This window comes from Equus caballus, chromosome 1, assembly GCF_041296265.1.
Source record: "Equus caballus isolate H_3958 breed thoroughbred chromosome 1, TB-T2T, whole genome shotgun sequence".
Lineage (NCBI taxonomy): Eukaryota > Metazoa > Chordata > Mammalia > Perissodactyla > Equidae > Equus > Equus caballus.
Genome location: NC_091684.1, coordinates 127167662 through 127180934, shown reverse-complemented (window position 1 = coordinate 127180934; position 13273 = coordinate 127167662). Strand labels below are relative to the sequence as shown.

At 42.8% G+C, this 13273-nt stretch overlaps 1 protein-coding gene and 1 pseudogene across 9 annotated transcripts in view; one reads left to right on the top strand and one right to left on the bottom strand.

Annotated features, from left to right (window-relative positions):
• LOC111771883 (protein FAM170A-like) overlaps window positions 1–13273 on the top strand; it is a 141278-nt gene that overhangs the window by 50922 nt on the left and 77083 nt on the right. The window lies entirely within an intron of this gene.
• LOC111767453 (cytoplasmic FMR1-interacting protein 1-like) overlaps window positions 1–13273 on the bottom strand; it is a 106812-nt pseudogene that overhangs the window by 55554 nt on the left and 37985 nt on the right.

The window sequence follows — 13273 nt, the reverse complement described above, 5'->3', positions numbered from 1 at the left end:
TGGTTTGGAAAGATACTCCAAGCACATGGATTAGAAGAGTAAACATAGTTAAAATGTCCATACCACCTAAAGCAATCTACACATTCAGTGCAATCCCAATCAGAATCCCAACGACATTCTTCACGGAAATAGGACAAAGAATCCTAAAATTCATATGGGGCAACAAAAGATGCCAAACAGTTAACACAATCTTGAGAAAAAAGAAGAAAGCTGGAGGCATCACAATCCCTGACTTCAGTCTATACTCCAAAGCTCTAGTAACCAAAACAGCATGGTACTGGTACAAAAACAGACACACAGATCAATGGACAGAATTCCAAGGCCAGAAATAAAACCACACATCTATAGACAGCTAATCTTTGACAAACGAACTTAAGAACATACAATGGAGAAAGTCTCTTCAATAAATGCTGTTGGGAAAACTGGACAGCCACACGCAAAAGAATGAAAGTAGACCGCTATCTTTCACCATACAGAAAAATTAACTCAAAATGGATCACAGACTTGAAGGTAAGACCTGAAACCATAAAACTCCTGGAAGATAATATAGGTAGTACACTCTTTGTCATCAGACTTAGAAGGATTTTTCTGAATACCATGTCTACTCAGAGAAGGGAAACAAAAGAAAGAATAAACACGTGGGACTTGAGACTAAAAAGCTTCTGCAAGGCAAAGGAAATCAGGAACAAAACCAACAGATAATCCACCAACTGGGAGAAGATATCTGCAAATCATATATCTGACAAGGGGTTAATCTCCAAAATATATAAAGAACTCACACAGCTGAACAACAAAAACAACTCAGTCAAAAAATGGGCAGAGGATATAAATAGACATTTTTCCAAAAAAGACATACAGATGGCCAAAAGGCACACAAAAAGATGTTCAACATCACTAATTATCAGGGAAATGCAAATCAAAACCACACTAAGATATCACCCTGTATCTCTTAGAAGGGCTACAGTTACCAAGACAAAAAATAACAAATGTTGGAAAGGATGTGGAGAAAAGGGAACCCTCATACACGGCTGGTGGGAATGCAAACCGGTGTAGTCCCACAGTATGAAAATTTCTCAAAAAATTAAAAACAGTAATACCACATGACCTAGCTATCTCACTACGGACTATGTACCAAAAGAACTTGAAATTGACAATTCAAAGAGCCTTATGTACCCATATGTTCACTGCAGCATTATTCACTGCAGCCAAGAAGTGGAAGCAACTCAAGTGCCCATTCACTGATGATTGGATAAAGAAGATGTGGGGGGCTAGCCTGGTGGCGCAGCAGTTAAGTGCACACGTTCCACTTCCGCGGCCTGGGGTTCGCTGGTTTGGATCCCGGGTATGGACATGGCACTGTGTGGCAAGCCATGCTGTGGTAGGCATCCCACATACAAAGTAGAGGAAGATGGGCACGGATGTTAGCTCAGGGTCAGTCTTCCTCAGAAAAAAGAGGAGGATTGGCAGATGTTAGCTCAGGACTAATCTTCCTCAGGGGGAAAAAAAAAGAAGATGTGGTACATATATACAACGAAATACTACTTTGTCATAAAAAAAGACAAAATTGTGCCATTTGCATCAACATGGATGGACCTTGAGGGCATTACGTTCAGCGAAATAAGCCAGACAGAGAAAAACAAACGCTGTATGATTTCATGCATATGTGGAAGATAAACTAACACACAGACAAAGAGAACTATTTAGTGGTTACCAGAGGGGAAGGGGGTTGGGGGTGGGCACAAGGAGTGAAGAGGCACATTTATATGGTGACTGATAAATAATAATGTACAACTGAAATTTCACAATGTTATAAACTATTATGACCTCAATAAGAACTAAAATAAAGTAACGCTACCCACTCCTTAGGGTGCGCTGAGCAGTGACTTCCTTCCCAAAAGTACACTATGAAAAGGGGGTCCTGGTGGTAGGTGTAGGTAATCTCACAATAGAGATACCAGAGGACACGCCCTCAGCCACATGGTCAAGGTCAGTATCAGCAGTGATAAGTCATGTGGACAGCATGTACCTCTGAGGTGATGTCATGAAAATGGCACTTCAGCTCTACGTTCCTCCTTCCTCAAACCTATAACCCCAGTCTAATCATGAAAAAATATCAGATAAATGCCAACTGACATTCTACAAAATACATGACCAGTGCTCCTCAAAACTGTCAGGGTCATCACAAACAAGGAAAGCCTGAGAAACTGTCACAGCCCAGAGGACACAGGAGAACTAAACAGAATGTGGGAACTGGATCAGAAGGACCTTATTGAAAAACTGACGAAATCTGAATAAAGCTTGGACTTTAGCTAATAATGCAGTAATATTAGCTTATTAAAAATAGAACAAAACTAATGTAAGATGCCAATAATAAAGGAAAATGGGGAATGGGAATTCACTGCATCATCTCTGCAATTTTTCTGTAAATCTAGATGTGTTCCAAAATAAACATTAAAAGCAAAAAGTAATATTAAAAGCCACTCTCACTCATTAAGTCTCTTTTTAAAGACTGGCACCAGAGCTAACATCTGCTGCCAATCTTCCTTTTTTTTCCCCTTCTTCTTCTTCTCCCCAAAGTCCCCCAGTACATAGCTGTATATTCTAGTTGTGGGTCCTTCCGCTCATGCTATGTGGGCTGCTGCCTCAGCATGGCTTGATGAGCAGTGCCATGTCCGTGCCCAGGATCCAAACCAGCAAAACCCTGGGCTGCCGAATGGGAGCAAGTGAACTTAACCACTCGGCCATGGGTCCGGCCCTCACTCATTAACTTTGATGCAAAACTCCTAAGCAAAATATTAGCAAACCATATCCAGCAAGATATAAAGAGAATAATACATCATGATCAAGGTGAGTTTACACCAGGAATGAAAGGCTAGGTTAATCTCAAACCTGATCGAAAAATCTGATCCATGTAAATTCACTACATTAATGGAATAAAAGAGAAAAGTCATAGGAGTATCTCAATGGATGCAAAGTGTTTAACAAAATTAATATCTAGTTATGATAAAAACTCTTAGCAAACAAGAAATAGAAGGTAACTTCCTTGACCTGATGACGGGTGGCTTCTGGAACCCTACAGCAAATACAGTATATAGTGAAACGTTAAAAGCTTTCCCTTTGAGATGAGAAATGAGACAAGGATGCCTGGTGCCTCCTATTTAACGAGCAGGGGTCTTACCCAGTGTGATTTAAAAAAAAAGAAAGATGCGAGAAATAAAATTGTCATCATTTCCAGATGATATGATTATGTAAGTAAAAAATCCCAAAGAATCTATGGGTACTTTATTATGATTAATAAGTCAGTTTAGATAAATTGATAGACATAAGGAAAACTACAAAAAATAATTTATATTTGTAATACCAGTGACAAATATTTATAAAAACTTAAAAATATACCACCTACTATCAAACACCTAGAAATAAAGCTAACAAAGGACGTGCAGGAGTTTTACACAGATTATAAAAGAGAAATTAAAGAGAATCTAAACAAATGGAGGGATATAGCATCTTTATAAAAGTCTCAATATTATGAATTTGTCAATTCTCCCCTAAAATGATCCACATAAATTCCAAAGAGTTTCACTGGGATACGAAAAGATGAGTCTAAAATTTACATGAAAATACAAAAGGCCAAGAATAGCTGAGGAACTCCTAAAGACAGAAAGACTTGCTTTACCATACCCAGAACCAGTAATAGTAATTAAGACAGAGGAGGGTTAGCACGGGACAGACACACTGGCCGATGGATTAGAAGAGTGAGTAGAAACACACCCACACATGTATGGTCACTTGTTCACAATAAAGGTGGCAAGCAGAGCAGGGGGCAGGGGAAGTGTTTCAAAAACTAACTTCAGGTGAATTTCAGACCTAAATGTGAAAGCAGAATAAAACATCCAGAAGGCAATGGAGGAGAATACCTTGAGGACCTTACAGCATGCAAAGATTTCTTAAACAAGGCAGGCAAAGTTCAACTACCAAAGAAAAGAAACTGGGTGGCAGTGAAATGTAAGAGCTTCTGTTCATCAAAAGGCTCGTGAAGTCAGTGCATAACTGAGGGAGCCACAGCTGACATGTGTGAGAGCAAAGAGCTGGTGATTCAACAGCTGGAAACGCTGGAGGAGATGAGGGGCGCTTCTCTCTCAGACTGCCAGGGTCATGTCGTGTCCTCTTGCATTCCACACCAAAAGCTGCTCCCCCTCCCAGATGCTCACGAGCAAACCCCTGATCTGCCCAGGGGAGCTGTCAGTGCAGACACCAAGAACCTACTTTATCCTGTACTGAGAACTGTGATAGATGCAAAGGGCTACCCTACATAAAAGTAATGACATAAAATGGGCAGTTTTATTCACATTTTTGCCTTTGCTTTTGAAAGGGAAGACAGTTTGAGGCCAGAGTCATAGGAAGAGAGAAAGCAGACAAACCATACCTCCACGAGGGCGAGCTTCTCCTCGCTGGTGTAGTTGTAGCGGGTGGCGCGCTCGTACTCCTCAGCGTTGTCAGGGCAGTCCTTGTTGGAGTACTTGTCCGTCGGGTGCACAAGTTTCCATGAACACTGGTGTGGTCAGAAAGGAGGAAGACATTCACACTGAACGAACAATGCTTAACTGCTTGTCTCACTCACGTGACCTTCACCAAAGCTACCGAAAGGTCAGCCTTGTAGTATTTGCAGAGTCTGAAAGTCACGCTCACTCACACACACACACTACACATGCGTACACACACCACGCAGACACACACAGAGTCCATCTCCCTAAGAGTGCAAAACATTCTGGCCATGCGACTTTGGGTTTAAGAAACAGACCAGAGGTTTAAGAAATACATCAGACAAAACGGCCTGGATATTTTAACTCTCTAACACGCTAGGCATTTCATCACCATTTAAAAAAAGAATTAGCTATTCAAATGATCATGTACTCATCCAATATAATTTTGGTCTGATCAAAATAAACAACAAAAGAGAAAACTTTCTATGACTTATAGGTATCCAAATCTTTATATGCCATCAGAAACCATTTTACTAATACTAAACAAAAAAAGTGATGGCTAGAACCCCACAGAGAAAACATCGTTTAAATAAAAGAGAATTAAAAATCATCATAACAGTACTTAAATTTAATTCTATAAAAGGTTTTAAAAGATGAGGCCCTTTATTTGTAACATATATAACATACGTGCAATGTATGTTGAGTCATCTTAGAAACATTTAAATTGATATATATTCTTATTTCTAAGGCCAAAGCTAAAAAGCCAATGTTTTCTTGATCCAAAGACCAAAGTTAATGCAGAACAAATATCAGTCAATTTCTTGGAGCTTGGGAACAAAAGCACTTCTAACCAGCTGGAGGTTGATGTTCTTTTAATTCCCTGCATTTCCAAATAAAAGCAAGCACAGAATGCCTACCACTTCCATCACATGGGCGCTCCACTGAGACAGCAACTGCAGGCCCTGCAGTGCCAAGTCGAAGAGCTTCCGGGACTCAGCATCTGTCTTCTGAGCCTCCTGGCGGCCAGACCCTGTGACAACCTAGAGCACAACAGAAGTATCAGGAAGACACCCCACATGCAGAAAAACCACCTATGCATTTACCCCGTGACCCATCAAACCCACTCTAGGAACCTACTCTAAAGGTACATTCTAAAATATGAAATGATGTGGGCACACAAGCCTTCCCTGTAGCAACAGGCTGGCATCCACAGAGCCCCCAGTGATGAATGCTCTGTAGCTCTCAAAGCAAAGAGAAAAGATGCTGTAGACTGTGCTGGATGAACCTCCAGGGCATGGTGTTCAGAGAGGCCTGTGCACAGTATGTTTCCACTTGCCAAATAAAGGAAAACGTGCACATCCTGTGTATTTGCTTATATCAAATAAAACAGATTTAAGTATAGTGACCTACAGGGCAGGGAGGCACAGGGTGGAGGGGAAGCCAGCTTCTCTGAGCATGCCTCCTTTGAGACATCTGACTTGGGAACCACATAAACGGTATATACTATGACGTAACATTAAATTGGGGGGGAAGGGATCCCTGAAACTCAAAAGCAAAATGAAACAATGAACTGAACTGTGTAATAAGTTGGCATCATGGCCGCACAGTGGGGCCATATAGCATAAGTGTCTGATAATTGGCTTTTTTTGATTATAATGTAAGTGCCTGACATTAACCTTTTGATTGCCAAGGGATCCATTTCAAAGACATCCATCTCAAATAAACACACTGCCAGCTACACAACTAGATAAAGAGCCAGGCTGCTCCACTCATGAAGTTCCCCTTTTAGAGAGCCCTGGGTGACCCAGGGGACTGGAAGCGCTGACAGTTAGTCTTTCTTTTTTGTAATGCAAGTGCCTCACATAAGCTTTGATTGTGTGGCATCCACTTCAAAGATAGCTGTCTCAACAGACACACTGCCAGCCACATGACCAGATAAAGAGCGAGGCCACCTGCCTCCCTAAGGCTCCTTTGCTTTAGAGATCTTAGTTGGTTTCCATAAGCGACCATTTGGGCCACTTGTTTTTTCTCTTCCCACGCTTTACATTCCCACTCTTATGTTTTAAATTCACCAATAAAGACTGAGCCCATGAAACACTACGCCCCTACCCTCAACTCCAATAAAAGCAGAACCCCAGGCCCACATGCATGCTCTCTTTCTACCCTCAGGCTGCCACAAGTAGCACAGTTCCAAGAGAGTGTCTCAGCATCACTACCAATAGGCTGAGACCAACACAAAACAAAACACTTCAAGCGACTTTGAGAGACAGTGAATGAACAACCCAGAGGGAGAAATCTAAGGACAAAATCCACTGCAAAATAAATCTTAAACAATTTTTGGTAATTGTATTGTTATTATAATATAACATAAAGTTATACATTACGATATACAACTATGTTGTTTCTAGTAATTATATGATTATTAGCAGTGCCAGTATTGCTATTTTAAAATTGCTGAGTGTATCTTGAGACATCAAGTCAAAATTTGCAGGAGTCATTAAGAACCAGTATGGGAAAAAAAGAAAAAGAAAAAAACTGAAGTAGATTGACTTCAACACAGTACTAAAAAAACCCTTGATTTGTTACCTTAGATGATGCTAGGGAATCAATTATTTTTAACAATTGATACGTAAAGCAAAGGAATCCAGCTGTGACCTTGTCTCTTCTGGAGGAGGGATCCCACAGAGTAAGGCACAGCTGGTATGAGGGCTGAGGAGGAGGGCAGAACTAGAGTATCACCCTTACAGGTGCACGCAGCTAGGCAGCAGACAACGCTGCCCGCATCACAGAGTCAGCCAGACATTCCAGCGGTTTGCGGCATGGCCGACGAAGGGCCGAGTGGGCTGAGAGAAGGGAAGCTGAGTCTGATCAGGTCTCCAGATCTAACTACCAATGTACAGGAAACACGGCACAGAAGTCATGGCAAATGATGCCCCAGAGAGTGAGAGAGACGGAGGGGGACACATCTCCGAGGAGACACATCAACAAACTGCAGTGTCTGGAACTTAATTTGGATCCTGAGGCAAACAAATTTGGAAAAATAGTGTGTGTGTATGTATATACATATACTTGTATACACAGTGGAATATTATTCAACCATAAAAAAGAAGGAAATCCTGGGCCAGCCCAGTGGCACAGCGGTTTAGTTTGCACATTCTGTTTCAGCGGCGTGGGGTTTACAGGTTTGGATCCCGGGTGCGGACCTACGCACCACTTGGCAAGCCATGCTGTGGCAGGCGTCCCACATATAAAGTAGAGGAAGATGGGCATGGATATAGCTCAGGGCCAATCTTCCTCAGCAAAAAGAGGAAGACTGGTGGCAGATGTTAGCTCAGGACTAATCTTCCTCAAACGAAAAAAGAAGGCAATCCTCCCATTTGTAACAACGTGGATGAACCCTGAGGGTACTGGGCTAAGTGAAATAAGTCAGACAGAGAAAGACGAATACTGTACAGTCTCACTAATACGTGGAATCTAAAAAGTTTGGTAGTTTTAGCTCTTACAATTAGTTTTATGATCAATTTTGAGTTGCATTTTTTGTATGGTATGAGGAAAGGGTCCAACTTCATTCTTTTCTACGTGGATTCCCAGTTTCCCCAGCATTATTTGTTCCCCACTGAGTATACCCTCATCAAAAATCAACTGACTCTACAACCCTGGGTTCATTGCATCATTATTCACAATAGCCAAGACACGAAACAACCAAAGTTGCTGGAGGCCTAGTGCTTAAGTTCAGTGCTCTCCACTTCAGTGGCCCAGGTTTGGTTCCTGGGCTTGGACCTATATTTTTCTGTTAGTCACCATGCTGTGCTGACAGCCCACATACTAAAAATTAGAGGAAGATTGGCATGGATGTTAGCTCAGGGCGAATCTTCCTCAGCAAATAAATAAACAAACAAACTGAGTAAAGCATTCAAAGGTCGATCTCTTTCTTCTTGTTAAAATCATCATCTTATCCTGAAGGTACTACACTCAACAGCAAAAGGAAGATAACAGGAACCATGCATGCTGTTAGATGCTCTTATTTGGAGTAAAAATCAGCTCTACGTGTTGTTTGAGAGCTTCCCATGAACTCGGTTTACAACTACATCATGAAGTCTCAAGGGGCTGCTCCCCATCTCTACCCTAAGGGCTGTGCTGGCCGCTGGAGAAGGGGTGAAGTAAAGCCTCCTCACTAGGGAGTCGGCCACCTACCAGGGGTCTGCTGGAGGCAGCACATGCCCTAAGACATCTGGGCTGTCTTTCAGTCATTCTAGTTGTATGACGACTAGCGTTTGGTGGGTGGGGGCAGGGGTGCTCATCATCCTGCAATGGGTGGGGCCAACGCACAGAGCTGTTCCCCACAAATGTTAATGGTCCTCCTGAGAACCCTGAGGTACCACAGTCTCACAAACCAGACCTGTGTCTGTGGCCCCAAGTCCCCGGGTTCTTCTTGACTATTTGCAGAACCCATACCACTGACCACTGCTTTGACCTTGCTGCCTTGTCTGCTAAGATATGAGAAGTGCCATTCCCAATGCTCCTTCACACTCACACACCCCTCCAGCACACCCCACATACTGGCAGGGCTAGCTTGGAGTCACACTTGACAGGTGGGGATAACGTGATCAGCCCAAACAAGGACACAGGAAACCCAGCTGCAAAGCCGAAAGGAATTAACAAGGCCTGAAGCCGAGGAGATAGCGCTTCCTCCTACACCCAACTCCAGGCCCTCCCCTGGGCACCAGGACGTCCTCCCACCGACCCAGCAGCTCCTACACGCCTCTGCCTTCAGGACTTCCTGCCTCTAGGCACGAAACGGCCACAAGCCATAATCACTCCTTTCCTGAGGCCCTACCCTCTCTCTTCCAGCAGCTTGGAAACAAGACTAGACTAGGAAACAGACTTAATTCAGGGTCTTTCCTCAGTCCTTTCTTTTGGGACCTCTATTACATTTTTCTGAAAAAAGATCTACAGGTGAACAGATAAAAACGATGCTCACTGCACTGCCATCCATTATAACGAGTGCTTTTTAAGTATTCGTACTCAACCATGCTTCTCAAAGCAATTAACGTCAGTTTTCGGTTGCAGAGAACACAGATGACATTCTAGGGCCATCTGTCCTCAGGTGTCAGTGCGGGCGGGCGCAGAAGGCCCACTCACCTCACTGTTGCTATAGCGTGCCAGCTCTGAGATGAAGCGCATGTGGTCCTCCCGGATCTGGATCATCTGCTCACAGATGTTGTACTGCGGGCTGCTACTGGAAGATGTGCACGTCCATCTGCAGTGAAGGGGAAACGTGTGTCACCTGAGGGCACTTGCACAAGGCTTATGCAGCACAACGCTGGGTGCCCAAGGACACATGCATAGCGTGGGAGAGGAGCTGGAGGCTAGGAAACAATATGGAATTCTCAGCAAGGAAACAGAGCTGGCCCAGCCCCCTCTCCCTGTGTCAGGGTCACTGCCCTACCTTCTCATATCTGTGTTTTGGAAAAGGAATTGTAATTTCTCTATAATCAATAAACCATTTTCTAGAACGCTGAGAGACGCTGCTGGATCTACGACAATGCATCACCCTTGCGAGGATCTCTTGACGTATTATTGCAGAGTTGCCAGGAACTATTTCTTTATTACTCATGTGGGAAAATATAAGCTATAGTACAGAAACAAATCAGCCAAAGACTCAGGAGCAAAACTTCTCCTTACGGGGAGAGTTGAAAACTGACATCACCTGGAAGTTAGACACTGTCACCATAACTACCTATGTGCACAATACACCATTTCAGCAGCAAACAGACACAGTTTAGTGGGAAAGAAGTTTATTAAGAACTGAAACTGTTGGTGCTCTTGGGCAGAAAGCATGGATCTTACGACTTAGACGGCTGCCCCCTCACATGTAGCACCAGTACTCTCTCTGTGTTTTTAACAAGCTGGTCTCCTTTTCGTGAAGGGATGGAATGCAAGCTGCCACTTTTTGAGACAATCAGTGCACTGTCTCAAGTAGTACCTCTTTCTCTTTGATTCCACTACAGGATGATGGGATGATTATGTTGGCATTATCCCAGGCAGCTCCTCAAGTCTGCAATGAGCGTGCAAGGCACAGGCTCTGCACTGGGATCCATTCTCAATACACTTGCCTCCCCTGCAGACCCCCAACAGCATATCCACCTCAGGCAAGGCACTGGAGCCCAGAGCCTGACTGCTGGCATTGGCACACTCTGCATCTGCCCTTTCTGGGGCCAGATGCTGGTGTGGGGCCCCTGGGTCAGGCTCCCAAAGCTGATTGCTATATGCTCAGGCACCTCCCAAGGAAGCTGTGAAACATGGGCATTATTACCAATTAAATGCTATAAACTCAGAATAAATCATATTAAAAACAGACAATAAGTGCACAAACTCATGGTTTCCTGATAAGACTTTCCCATTACTTATGATCTAGAGCTAACCCCTATCTGTTAGGGCAGAAGCATTGTGTAATGAATGTCACGCTGTCAGCCTGAACTCAGTCACAGCCGGACATTCACACCATGGACATCAGCTCATGTTCCAAATCAGAGTTTGAGGTGGTACTGAAGCACAAAGAAGTTTCAGCTTAATGAACTTAACATAGAGGAGAGTGAGAAGTCATCTAAGAGTGGATCACATAGCAGATTTAATGGCAAATATATCTGGAAATAAACTAGCACAGAGGTCGGCAAACTACAGCACAGGTCAAATGCGGTCAGCTACTGTATGGGTCTACGGCCGTACAAATGGTTTTTACATTTTTATAAACCTGCTTAATAAGATAAAAAAGAAAAAAAAAAAAACAAAGGAGAATATGAGACAGAGACCACATGTGGCCCCTGAAGCCTAACGTGTTTACTATTTGGCCTTTAAAGAAAAAGACTGCCAGCCTCAGAGTGAACAGATTGAGATGCAACTGTGTTTTTCAAAATCATGGTTGAACTTCGGCCAGTTTGGCTATGGGTGCATGCTTCTGACAAAAGTCAGCAAAAGCATCCTATGAGACTCACCCGCCTATGTGGAATCTACAATAATACCTTAACTGTGAGCTACAGATCCTATACGGCAGGGTTGGCCACCTTTCTCTATATAAGACCAGAAAGTAAATACTCTAGGATTTGTGGGCTACACTGTCTCTGTCACATCTGTCACATAGTCATCATTGTCTTATTTTAAAAACAACCCTTTGAAAATGTAAAGATCGTTCTCAGCAACAAAGACTTTCCAAAAACAGGCCTGGGCTGGATTTGGTCGGCAAGTTACAGGCTTGTACCCTCTGTAAGATACACGCAAACATCCCACCCACAAACAGGGCTGCTTGTTAAGAAGTGACCAGCAGACCACAAGGCCCAGAGCATTTGTTAACAAGTCTACATTCTCAACCAGCACTATCCAAAAGAATTCTCTGGGATGATGGAAAAGTTCTGTATCTGTGCTCACCAATACAGTAGCCACGAACTATTAAATATTTGAATGGCTAGTCCACTAAGAAAATAAATTGCATTTTTTAATGAATTTAAAGGTAAACAGCCACACGTGGCAAGGGCTACCACATTAGGCATTCAGTTCCAGAGAGTTGAGAATGGCAAAGGTGTTATCTCAGATAAATGACTAGAGTTATTAAACGACAGTGAGGCCACAGCAGAATGCTCTAATGGGCAGCTCGTCCTACCGAGATTTATTTTCCTCATAGTGCGTGCTGGTCTTGATGTATCTTGCCAGTTCTATTTGCATGTCCCCAAACAGTGGAACCACCTGGAGCTGCTGTATTCAAAGAACAAAAAAAACAGGGTCATTATGTACGTTTAGTCACCAAATACATAAACACAAGAAGAATGAGTAATAGTAATAATTACTATGCATTGAATGCTATTTCTGCAAATCATTTACTGCAAAAAGGTTGTAAATAACTTCTACATGCGCTTTCGGGACAAAATACAAATTAAGAACCAACATTCATAAAACCAATTCAAATATTAAAATTAACCTACCTTTTGCTAGATCTATAGTTACAAAAAAATCAACTGCATTTCTATATGCAAGCAACAATTAGAAAATGAGGGGCCGGCCTGGTGGCACAGCGGTTAAGTGCGCACGTTCTGCTTCGGCGGCCCGGGGTTCGCCAGTTCAGATCCCGGGTGCGGACACGGCACCGCTTGGCATGCCATGCTGTGGCAGGCGTCCCACATATAACGTAAGGAAGATGGGCACAGATGTTAGCTCAGGGCCAGTCTTCCTCAGCAAAAAGAGGAGGATTGGCAGCAGTTAGCTCAGGGCTCATCTTCCACAACAAATAAAAACAAGAAAGAAAGAAAGAAAGAAAATTTAAAGGGGAACAACTTCCAATAGCATCAAAAAAATATGTATGAATACACGAACAAAATATGTACAAGACTTCTAAGCAAAAATACCACCACAAATTCTAGAGAAAATTTAAAATTCTAAGTGAATGAAGAAATATATCAGGTTGATGTATTGGAAGACTTGGTATTTTTTAAATGTCCATTCTCACTAAATTGATCTATAGATTCAATGGAATTCCAAACAATATTCCAAGAGGAAAACCAGGCTATAAGTAGTGTGTGTCTGTGTGCTTGTGAAAATCAGCAAGCCAATTCTAAGATGTATGTCGAGAGGTGAAGGGATGATACCCAAGGCAATCTTAACATAACTTGAAGACTTCTTGATATGCAGACCTATTCTTTTGGAAAACTAAGACAGCGTGGCCCTGGAGCACAGATGGAAACCAGTGGAGAAAGACAGAGAAGCTAAGACAGTCACACACATGCAGACACCTGCTTTAT